Source organism: Martes martes (genome assembly GCF_963455335.1).
Source record: "Martes martes genome assembly, chromosome: 3".
NCBI lineage: Eukaryota > Metazoa > Chordata > Mammalia > Carnivora > Mustelidae > Martes > Martes martes.
Genome location: NC_137890.1, coordinates 135096653 through 135109115, shown reverse-complemented (window position 1 = coordinate 135109115; position 12463 = coordinate 135096653).

Here is a 12463-nt window from a genome sequence, read left to right as displayed (position 1 = left end):
AAAAAGAAATTAGAGATATGAGGATTGGAAAGGTATCATTTTCAGATAATAAGATTATTTTTGTAAAAAGATCAGAATAAAATATTAGAAGGGAAAATATTAGAAGTAATAAGAGACTTTAGGAAGTTGCCTAGATACAAGAGTTACCTGCAAATATATTAATTTTTCTACAGCAACAACAAACAACTAGATATTATAACAAAAATAAACTAATTTTTTTTAATCTCTTATCATCTCTTTTATTTTTTTTAAAGATTTTATTTATTTACTTGAGAGAGAGAGAAAGGGAGAGAGAGCGAGTGAGCACAAGCAGACAGAGTGGCAGGCAGAGGCAGAGGGAGAAGCAGGCTCCCTGCCGAGCAAGGAGCCCGATGTGGGACTCGATCCCAGGACGCCAGGATCATGACCCGAGCCGAAGGCAGCCGCTTAACCAACTGAGCCACCCAGGTGTCCCAAAAAATAAACTAATTTTTAATATTGTCAGAGAATATGAAATATTCAGGAAGAAATTCAACCAAAGATATGCACAGTCTGTTTAGAAAAAATTACAATAATCAAGAGAAATTAAATAAGGTCTAAATAAATGGAAAGAAATAGCAAATTCATGGATAAGTAGGATAAATAAAGATATCGATTCTGTCCATGTTGACTTACTGATTAAGTAGAGTGTTTCACTATATTGACCACAAATATCCCTGACTATAAATTTGTAAAATTTGTAAACTTTTCCTTTTTTAATTACTTTTTTTAAAGATTATATTTGTTTTTGAGATCAAGATCCAGAGAGAGAGCATGAGTAGGGGGAGGGGCAGAGGTAGAAGCAGACTCCCTGCCCATCAGGAAGCCCAGTGCAGGACTTGATCCCAGGACCCTGGAATCATGACCCAGGCTGAAGGCAAATGCTTAACTGACTGAGCTACCTAGGTGCCCTCCTTTTGTGACTATGAAAAAAGTTTGTTTTTAAAAAGTGTAAAATAAAGTAAAAAGGAGAAAGAATTTTAAATGACTGTATTTTTACTTTCAATTATCTTTAAGACTTTTTTCAATATATTATATGTGTTTGTGTATGTGTGTTCATTTTTTTTTCTTTTTGTGAATATGGTCTCTATGGTAGCTTAAAATATATCTACAGATTCTCTCACACCCCTTCCTTTAGGAAGTGGAGCTTCTTTCCCCTTCCCTGAATGAGGGCTGGACTCAGTGACTTTCTTGTATGATGGAAGTTATATGTATAACCTCTGATTCTAAGTCATTGTGGTTTCTGTCTTGTTCTTTCTCAGATCATTCACTCTGGTAGAAGCCAGCTGCAATGTCCTGAGTGCATTCAAGGTCCTCATAGCAAGAAACTGAAGCCTCCTGCCAGTGCCGTGTGAGTGAGATATAGTGAAAGGGAATCCTTTGGCCCCAGTCAAGCCTTCGGATGACTGCAGCTCCAACCAGCATTCCCACTGCAACCTGAACCAATGCCAGTTAACCAAACTGCTCCTTCCTGACCCACAAAAATGTGAGATAATGTTTATTTTTGCTTGAAACCATTAGTTTTGGGGCTATTTGTTATACAGTGATAGATAACTGAGAGGATTTTCTATTCATTTTTTTTTTTTTTTGCTGTTTGTCTTTATACTTTAAAAATTGAATGTTTTATTTTTATTTTGAACAGCTTTGGGTTTACAGCAAAATTGAGTGGAAGGTACAGAGATTTCCCTTATACTACTTGACCCCACATAGGCATAGCCTCTCCCATTATTAACATCCCTCACCAGAGAAGTACATTTGTTAGAATTGATGAACCTACACTGGCACATCGTTATCACCTGTACTCCACAGTTTACATTAGTGTTGCTGTTGATGTTACACATTCTGTGGATTTGAACAAATGTATAATGACATGTGTCCACCATTACCGTATCATACAGAGCTGTTTCAGCTGCTCTAAAAATTCTCAGTGCTCTGCTGTTTTATCCCTGTCCCCCTGCACCCTAATCCCTGGAACAGCTGATATTTTTACTATCTTATAGTTATGTCTTTTCCAGAATATATATATATATATGTCCATATAAATGAAAAATGAATAAATATATTATATGAATAATATATGATAATATATTATCATATATATCATATATAACAATATATGATAATAAATGAATAAATATCTTATAGTTATGTCTTTTCCAGAATATATATATGTCCATATAAACGAAAAATGAATAAACAAATAATGAAAAATGAAAAATATATATCTGAAAATAATGGTTTTACTTCTACCTTTCTAATCCATATATATATGGACATCATTCATTTTTCATTATTTGTTTATTATATATATTATATAATATATTATATATATTATATATATGTCCACATATATATTTATATGGATATATATGGATATATATATATATATGGACATATATATATATGGATTAGAAAGGTAGAAGTAAAACCATTATTTTCAGATATATATTTTTCATTTTTCATTATTTGTTTATTCATTTTTCATTTATTCATATATTTTCAGATGTATATATTTCATATATGTGTGTGTGTGTGTGTGTGTGTATGCTTTGGTGGTATAGTGTTGACCAGAGTCACCTTCCAAATGTCATATAGGCAGAATCATACAATATGTAGCCTTTTTAGATCAGCTGCTTGTACTTAGTAATATGCTTTTAAGTTTCCTTCATGTCTTTTTATGGCTTAATGGCTCATTTCTTTTTAGTGTTAAATAATATTTCACGGTCTGTATGTACCACAGTTCATCCATTTGCCTGCTGAAGGACATCTTCGTTGCTTCCAAGTTCTGGAAGTTATGAATAATGCTGCTATAAACGTCTGTGTGTAGGTTTTTGTTTAGACAAAGGTTTCTAACTCCTTTGGGTAAATACCAAAGAGTGGGATTGCTGGGTCCTATGTAAGAGTATGTTTACTTTTGTAAGAAACCATCAGACTGTCTCCCAAAGTGGCTGTACCATTTGCATTGCGTGGTAAAATGAATGAATGAGATTTCCTGTTGTTTCATATCCCTTGCCTGAATTTGATGTTGTTAAAGTTCTGTATTTTGGCCATTCTAATAGATGTGTACTGGCATTTTATTGTTGTTTTAATTTGCATTTCCCTGATGACATATAATGTGGGGCGTCTTTTCATACACTTATTGGCCAACTGTGTATATTCTTTGGTGAGGTGTCTATTAAGGTCTTTGTAATTGGGTTGATTTTCATTGTTGAGTTTTAAGAGTTTTTGTATATTTTGGATAGCAGTTCTTTATCAGGTATAGCTTTTGCAAATATATTCTCCCAACCAGTGGGTTTTCTTTTCATTCTCCCGACAGTTCCCCCCCCCCCCCCCGAGCAGATGTTTGTAATTTTAATAAAGTCCCATTTATCAGGTGTTCCTTTATGGATTGTGCCTTTGGTGTTGTATTTAAAAGTTGTTGCCAAACCCAGGATCATCTAGATTTTAGATGCCATCTTCTAAGATTTTTATGGTTTTGCATTTTACATTTGCTTTATGATCCATTTTAAATTAATTTTTTAAGGATGTTAAGTTTTGTGTTAGGTTTCTTTTTTTTTACAAGTACATGTCCTATTGTTCTAGCACCATTTGTTGAAAAGACTCCATTGTATTGTCTTTGGTGTCAAAGATAAGTTGATTCTATTATGTTGGCTTGTTTCTGGGTTCTCTTGTGTCTTCCACTGATCTGTTTATCTAGTCTTTCACCATTTCCCCACTGTATTTATGACTGTAACTTTATAGTGAATCTTGAAGTCAGGTAGTGTCAGTTCTAAGCATTTATACCTAAGTATTTAATTTCTTGGGTGCTAATGTATTGTGCTTTTGAATATCACATTTCTTTACTGTTTTCTGTTTGTTGCCGCTGTTCTTTGTTCCTATTTTTGTTTCCCACACTTTTTCTGTGTTTTATGGTTTTATGTGCGCGTTCTGCATGATTCCATTTTCTCTCCTTTCTTAACATATCAGTTGTACTTATTTTTTTTTTTACTTTTTTAAGTGCTTGCCATAGAGTTTACAAAGTACTTTTATACCTAATCCAAGTCCACTTTCAAAAACATTATACTGCTTTAGAAGTAGTGCAAATACCTTATAATAATATAAAAATCCCAGTTCCTCTCTCCCATCATTTATATCATTTGTCATTCATTTGTATATAAGCATACATTTGTATATTACATATATAAGCATATTTGATTGAATACATTGTTGCTCTTATTTGAACAAACTGTTATGTGTTAGATCAGTTAAGAATAAGAAAAATAAGTTTTTATTTTGCGTTCACTTACTTCTCCAATGTTCTTCTCTTGTTTATATAGATCTAAGTTTCTGACATCTCATTTTATTCCCTCTAAATAACCCATTTTAATATTTCTTGCAAGGCAGGTCTACTGGTAAGAAATTCCCTCAATTCAGGGTACAGAATTCTAGGTTGGTAAGTTGTTTTCTGTCTATACTTTAAAGATTTCATTCTATTTTCTTCTTGCTTGTGTAATTTCTGAGGAGAGGTTGGATATAGTTCTTATCTTTGTTCCTCTATAGGCCAGGTATTTTTCTCCCTGGCTTTTTCTTTTTTTTTTTTTTTAAGAACTTTTTCTCTATCTTTGATTTTCTATAGTTTGAAAATAATAGTCCTAAAAATTTTTTTTTCTTTTATCCTGCTTGCTGTTCTCTGAGCTTGCTGGATCTGTGGTTTGATGTCTGATATTAATTTGGGGGTGGAAATTCTCAGTCATTCTTGTTTCAGTATTTCCTCTGTTCCTCTTTTTCTTCTCCTCCTGTTATTGCTAATATGCATATGTTATGCATATGTCCTTTCATAGTTGTCCTATAGTTCTTGGATATTCCGTCCTGGTTTTTATTGTGTTTTTTTTTTTTTTTCTGTTTTCTGTTTTTTTTTTTCCTGTCTGCTTTTCAATTTTGGATATTTCTATTTTGATATCCTTAAGCTCAGAGATTATGTTCTGAGCCACATCTGGTCCACTAATAACTCCATTAAAGAAATTCTTCGGGGCGCCTGGGTGGCTCGGCGGGTTGAGCCTCTGCCTTCGGCTCGGGTCATGGATCCCAGGGTCCTGGAATCGAGCCCCGCATGGGGCTCTCTGCTCCGCCGGGAGCCTGCTTCCTCCTCTCTCTCTGTCTGCCTCTCTGCTTACTCATGATCTCTGTCTCTCAAATAAATAAATAAATTCTTAAAAAAAAAAAAAGAAATTCTTCATTTCTGTCATAGTGTCTTTTATCTCTAGCATTTCATTTTGGTTCTTTCTTAGGATTTCATTTCTCTGCTTACATTGCCCTTTGGTTTGTGCATGCTTTCTACTTTGTCCACTGGAACTGTTAGCATCTTAATTATAGTTGTTTTAAATTCCTTGTCTGAGAATTCCAACCTCCCTCCTGTAGCAGAGTCTGATTGTGATGCTAGCTCGCTCTGTCTCTTCAGACTGTGGTTTTTTTTTTTTTTTTTTTTTGCCTTTTGGCTTGTCTTGTAATTTTATCTTGATAGCTAGATTTAGTGAATAAAAAGTACTGCTATACATAGGTCTTCAGTAATGCAATCATGAAGAGGGTGGAGCAGAAGCATTCTATGATTCAATGAGTAAGTTTCTGCCTTTTAGTGAGCCTGTCCCTCTGGATGGTGAACTCCACCTGTGCTTCTCAGTATTCCCTTCCCCCTTAGATGGGATAAGATGGCTAGAGGAGGTTGGCGTTATTTGTTTTCTTTCCCTCGGTCAGTTAGGCTCGGATAAAACCATAGCAGTCTATCCTCTGGTCAGATAGCTTTTCCTGAGGGCAGACCTTGTTAAGAGGAACAGAATGCTTTGGAGTATTTAAAAATGATTCCTTTCTTCTCCTCTTACAGTAAATAAGAGGAGATTTTTCTCTAGTATTTATTGTAAAAACCTGGAGGTTTTCTGGAGGGAAAGCTCACAAAAGCGTAGGGAACCCTGAAGACTGTGTCCTCCTGGACTAGCCTCTCAAGCATGTAATGCTAAGCCTCCGGCAATTTGTCCATTATAGCTCAGGTTGCCCTCCCTTGGCACTGGGTTCCTGTGGGGGTTAGAGATTCTCTGTATTTGTCTGTTGGTCTGATTTTGGAGGCTATGTTTTGCCCTGTGAACTTACTTCTCTTAAGGACCTAAGAAGAGCTGTTGATTTTTCAGTTTTGTCAGTCTTTTCCTTGTTTTTAAGATGGAGTGGCATATTCCAGCTTTTTATATGCTGGGCCAGAAACTGGAAGTTCTTTATACATATTTTAATGATCTTTCTTAAAGAACTTTTTTTCTGATTTCAAAAGTATTATTTCTTTAAATATAATTTCAAAAGTACTATATTCTCAGTGAGAAAACAGGAAGAGAGTAGAACACAGAATTACTGGAAATCCTCCATGTAAAGGTAAACACAGTTAATATTTTTAGAACCCTACAGTTTACTCAGATTATACAATATTTGTTGTATGCATGCTTACATGCACATAAACAACTTTACGGAGTCCATCTTGGCCTCAGATATAAGGCCATGGGATCCAGACTTTCAGGAATGTAGAGAGCTGTACTTAGAGCTTTTTATCAGATTGTATAATTATATAATAGTATACTATGCTCATGTAAGATTATTACTTTATTTTTTGGTTACAGTCCAGACTAGAGCACCTAGCTCTCCTAGAAATGATCAGAGAGGGCTCTATCTTGGCAGAAGCCTGAATTTATGAGTTTGTTCTGATGGCTAACCTCTTTTCTCTCATTGTTAAGGCTCAAGTTTGGATGAGACTAAAAATAACAACTTTCAGTCCACATCTCTGGGAAAATTCCTTTTTCATTAACCTTGGAAAGGAGTTTGGAAGAGGAGCAAATTTGTTTTTTGTAAAAATGTATGCTTGACATTCTCCACAATATTAGATTATTGGCTTGGTTACTGTAATAATTAGAGCCTTAATATGCAGAGTCTCAAACAAGAGAGACCTTTCTTTCTCTCTTAACCTTCCAGGAATGGGGTTCTTCAGTCTTTAGAGGTCTGGAAGGACTGCTCAGATACTTTCAGCTAAGTAATTAAGATGTATTCTCTCTTTTTATGGGTTAATCATCTTACAAAATCATTCCTATAACTATCTTTTATGATCTGTATGTTGCTCATCATCAAGAAATATTCTTGTGGTGCCATGTTATTATTATTTCACTGTTAGGTATTTTTGATGTTTTCTCACTGTAATTATTAGGATGAGGTAAAGTCACCATATTGTCATTTCTGGGTGGGAGTCTGGGGGAGAGGGTGCTGAGGAATGAGTTAAAAATAGTGTGAGTAGGGGCGCTTGGGTGGCTCAGTGGGATGAGCCGCTGCCTTCAGCTCAGGTCATGATCTCAGGGTCCTGGGATCGAGCCCCACATCGGGCTCTCTGCTCAGCAGGGAGCCTGCTTCCCTCTTTCTCTCTGCCTGCCTCACTGCCTACTTGTGATCTCTGCCTGTCAAATAAATAAAAATAAAATCTTTAAAAAAAAATAGTGTGAGTATAAGCCTTGGTTTCCCCAAGACAGTGCTGGTTTAGGCTTCTTTTTCCAGTGTAATTATGAATAGCATCTTTTTCATTCTCAATAATGTCCCAGTTTGGAAGACAGGGTACAACATCATACTAAAATGCACCTGGGGAATAATAAAACCACCTAATATCTACATAGCACTTCTCAGTTTGTTGGACGGAAACCCAAAAACACAATTTTTTTTTTAAAGATTTTATTTATTTATTTAACAGAGAGAGAGAGAGAGCACAAGTAGGCAGAGAGGCAGGCAGAGAGAGAAAGAAGCAAGCTCCCTGCTGAGCAGAGAGCCCAATGCAGGGCTCCATCCCAAGACCCTGGGATCATGACCTGAGCCGAAGGCAGAGGCTTAACCCACTGAGCCACCCAGGTGCCCCCCAAACCACAAATTTTTGTTTATTCTTCGGCTAGATTAGCAGATGAGGAGTTCAGGCTCTGCAAGCAGAAGAACCTGGGTTTGAACCAAAACTCAAAGGATCTTGGTGAGTTGCTTAACTTTTTTAGCCTTAATTTCTTTATTAGTACAAAGTGAAGAAGAAAACCAGTACTTCTTTCATAGCAGTAGTTGTGGGGATCAAGTGAGATAAGCCATTTTTATTGGTTCCCTACTGCTGCTGTAACAAAGCATGGTAAACTGGGTGACTTAAAACAACATAAATTTATTCTTGAAGTTCTGTAAGCTAGCGGTCTGAAATCAAGGTATCAACACGGCCATGATTCCTTTGAAAACTATAGGAAGAATCCTTTCTTGCCTCTTCCTAATTCCAGGTAGTTTGCCAACAATCTTTAATATGCCTTGGCTTGTAAATGCATCACTCCAATTTTTCATCTTCACGTGCATTCTCTCTGTGTCCCTTTGCATACTCTTCCGTCTGTGCATGTCTGTGTCTTTGTCCAAGTTCCCATTTTTTAAGGCCATCAGTCATATTGGATTAGGGCCCACACTAATGATTTCATTTTAACTACACCTGCAGAGATCCTACTTTCAAATAAAGTCATATTCTGAGGTACTGAGTCCAGTCGCATTCTGAGTCCATAGTGAAATTAGGATTCAACATATCTTATAGGGGGACACAATTCAATCCACAATGATATTTTAAAATACTTTGTTAGAGGGTGACTGGTGGCACAATCAGCCAAGCGTCTCATTCTTGGTTTCACCTCAGATTTTGATCTCAGGGTTTTGAGATTGAGCCCCCATGGGGCTCCACGCTGATTGCAGAGTTAGCTTGAGATTCTCTCTCCTTCTCCCTCTGCCCCTCCCTTTTGCTCTCTCTCTATCAATAAAAATAAATAGATAAATATTTTTTAAAAACAAAAAGTTTTTTTAAGTCAAATTGTATAATGTGAAGGGAGTTTGGGTTACTATAGTAGAAACCATCATTTGGCTCTAAATAGCTGTTCTCCCTTCTTCTACCATGATAGAGCTTCTGATTTTTGTCTGGATCAGGGCCACCTAGAAAGAGGAATAAAATTCACATCTTCATTTGCAGTTGGTTGTGGCTAAGTTCTGACCAGGAGGATAAAGGTAGAATGCATGTCCTTAAAAAGAAGGGTACTAATTTACCTCTCTTTTGCGCCTTCCTATTGGATGGAGTGCAGAGATGCAATGGTTGAAGCTGGAGCTTTATTCTAGAACAACCATTCTGTTGGACATAGTGAAGAGGGTTGAGTAACCAGACAGAGGGGCCTGGGTCCATGGCAGATATGTCAGATCTGGATTGTTCAGGTAGTATGAGAAAGAAAAACTTTAGTTTTATTTAAACTTCTATTATTTGGGGTTTTCTGTCATTTATGGAGAAATCTAATCCTCATTAAGTAAGACACCTCCTATGGGTACCAAAACTGTGACTCTAATGGTCAAATGGGATTCATCCAATTCAGATGTGTATGATGTGGGTTCTCTCTGTGTGTCCCATGTTGGGCTTAATTTTAGATATACTTAGTTGTCTGGGCAGCACTGGCCGCCCATGTCTTGTTTTGGGATCTACATCACTTATCACAGAGAGTTACTGGTCTTTGATTATTAACCTGAGGACTGACCCAGAAAAACTGCAGCTCTGACTCTGACTTGAGGTGACTTTGAGTATCTTCTGCCCTACCGTCTGTGTTCTCCGCATATGTGAGACAGAACACACTTTTATGTCTCTATGGAAGACATATTTCTACTGGGAATACAAATTCAAATTTGATCCTTGGTGTTTGCAGCTTATAATATTTACTTTGTAAGATCAGAACCATTTCTCAGGCTCCAAAAGCTGGAGGTTAGTGCCTAGTACAGCTTAGTCACTTCATGCCCACGGTCCTGTGAACGTGATCCAAAATAGTAGGTGAGTGAGCTATGATGATATATCCTCAGTAGCGCTGTTTTTGTTTGTTTGTTTGTTTTTAGGATTATTTATTTATTTATTTGACAGAGAGAGAGATCACAAGTAGGCAGAGAGGCAGGTAGTGAGAGCGGGGAGAAGCAGGCTCCCTGCTGAGCAGAGAGCCCGATGTGGGGCTCCATGCCAGGACCCTGAGATCATGACCTGAGCCGAAGGCAGAGGCTTAACCCACTGAGCCACCCAGGTGCCCCAGTAGCACTGGTTTTTATCACTCATTAACAAATATTCTCAAGCTCACCTAAGGTGATGGGGTTGAAGAAATGAAATTGAGTGATGTGTACTCTAGTGCTTTTGGTCAAGGTCATCAGCGGTAGTTACCCTAGAATAAGTAAGAGCTCATTTACCTATTTTGATCTTCCTTTTTCTTTGATTATAATAAAGTTCCATTTGCCCTGTTGAAGCCCAGTTGAAATAAACTGGGAGAAAGGATATTGTGGACTCCTTGGGCAGGCTGGCTAGGAAGAACCAAGCCTCGGCAAGATACTGCACTGAACCATATCAGCTCAAGAACTGGAGCCAAGTGGGGTGGAACCTTGGCAGGGGAAGCGTTAGGGACAACTGTGACTGTGTATCCTCTCCTCGCTGGAACGTTGCCTTCTTGTGTGTGATGTATGCCAGAAATAAGAATGGCAAGTGGGGCTGAAATCAAGAAATGGGAGTATAGGGACCAAAGAAACCTTTGTGACTAGAGCCGGGATTGCTCACAGTATAGACATGAGGGGCTGGCAAATTTTTCCATGTCTCCTAACCTGACCGTCTTTTTCTTTCTAGTCTTTGGTAATTTTGTTTATTCCTAAAGTGTGATTCCTATTCCTTTACTTTGTGCCATATATAACTGTGGACTTTCTTAGGAATGGGAAGATACTTGAGGGGAAGGATCACATTTATATCTTCTGTTGATGATGTTATTAATTACAGCTGCTCATTAAACATGTGCTAAACAGAAACCACCTCAAGAGGTATCAGCTAGTAAAAAGCCTTGTTAAGTGAGAATAAGTTTAATGTGGCTAGAAATAAGGGCCATCAGGAGAACATTTCAGTATGCGATTATGATGCTCATTTGCTGCTAGGGCTTCTGAGACACTGAGAAAGGCCTGGCTCATCTCCATTTATGATTGCAATCAGAATATTTAAAAATAATACTGATATTGATATTCAGTGTGAATATTGAATCGATGTTGAAATTACAGAAAATAGTGACATACAGTTGTCACACAGTTTTAAATGTTTTCATTTAACAAATTAATGCTTTGATTTTAATCCTCCAATACAGTATAGTACCATTCTGCTGTTCATATGGTAATTATAGGATATATTAAAATATATTTATCCATAACATGTAACATTGGGGTGGTGTTTTAATGGGACATGAGTTTGAAATTGTTTGAGTGACATGATTTAATCTCTTTAGTGTATCTCTATAACTGTATGTGTAACTTTAATTTGAGTTAAGGTTTAAATCTGAGATTCTTCAAGCATTGAAGACTCAAGCCAAATGACCCTGTCAACTTGGGACAGGTACTTTCTGTCTTACAAATGTTTATTAGAGGGGTGCCTGGGTGACTCAGCCAGCTGAGCATCTGACTCTTGATTTCTGCTCAGGTCATGATCTCAGGATCTTGGGATGAAGCCCGGTATTGGACCTCATGCTCTTTGCGGAATCTGATTGTCCTTCTCCCTCAACCCTTCCCCTGCTCATGCTCTCTCTCTTTCTCTCTCTCTCAGATAAATGCAGTCTTAAAATACAAATGTTTATTAGAAATATTTTAAAAAGATGCCGAGAATATCCTAAATACTGAAAGTTGAAGGTACATATTATCTACTCATGTTTCAAGAGGCTTGTCCACTCATCCTATATAAGGATGGGAAAGAACGTACCAGAATGCACGGCATAGTTCCACTTTGGTCACATAGCCGGAAGCTCACAAGTACTGACTAGCCAAAGAGTGTATGATCCACTGGATATACTCTTTTTTTCTCATTATTTGATTATTATTAGTTATAAGTATATTTTTTGTGTACAGCCTACTATAGGTTGTGAGAACAAAGTATGTTAACGCTGTACTTTGGAGCCAACCTTCATTTAAAGAAGAAAAACTTGATTAGGTAGTATAAGTGATATACCAAATGAGTGAAACAGATATATTTGCTAAAGCAATTCAGAGGATTGAGTGTTCACAAAGGGGTTGCTGGTAAGGGACATTTGATGGAAGACCAGAAACTGAGAAAGTTTAGCCTAGCAAAGATTTAAATTTAAAATATCAACCTAGGGGCACCTGGGTGACTCAGTCGTTAAGCGGCTGCCTTCGGCTCGGGTCATGATCCCAGGGTTCTGGGATCAAGCCCCGAATCAGGCTCCCTGCTCGGCGGGAAGCCTGCTCCTCCCTCTCCCACTCCCCCCTGCTTTTGTTCCCTCTCTCGCTGTATCTCTCTCTGTCAAATAAATAAATAAAATCTTAAAATATCAACCTAAATCCTAATGTTAGATCTAAAAAATGAACTACATATGTGTAAGGTGGGGACATGTGGGTT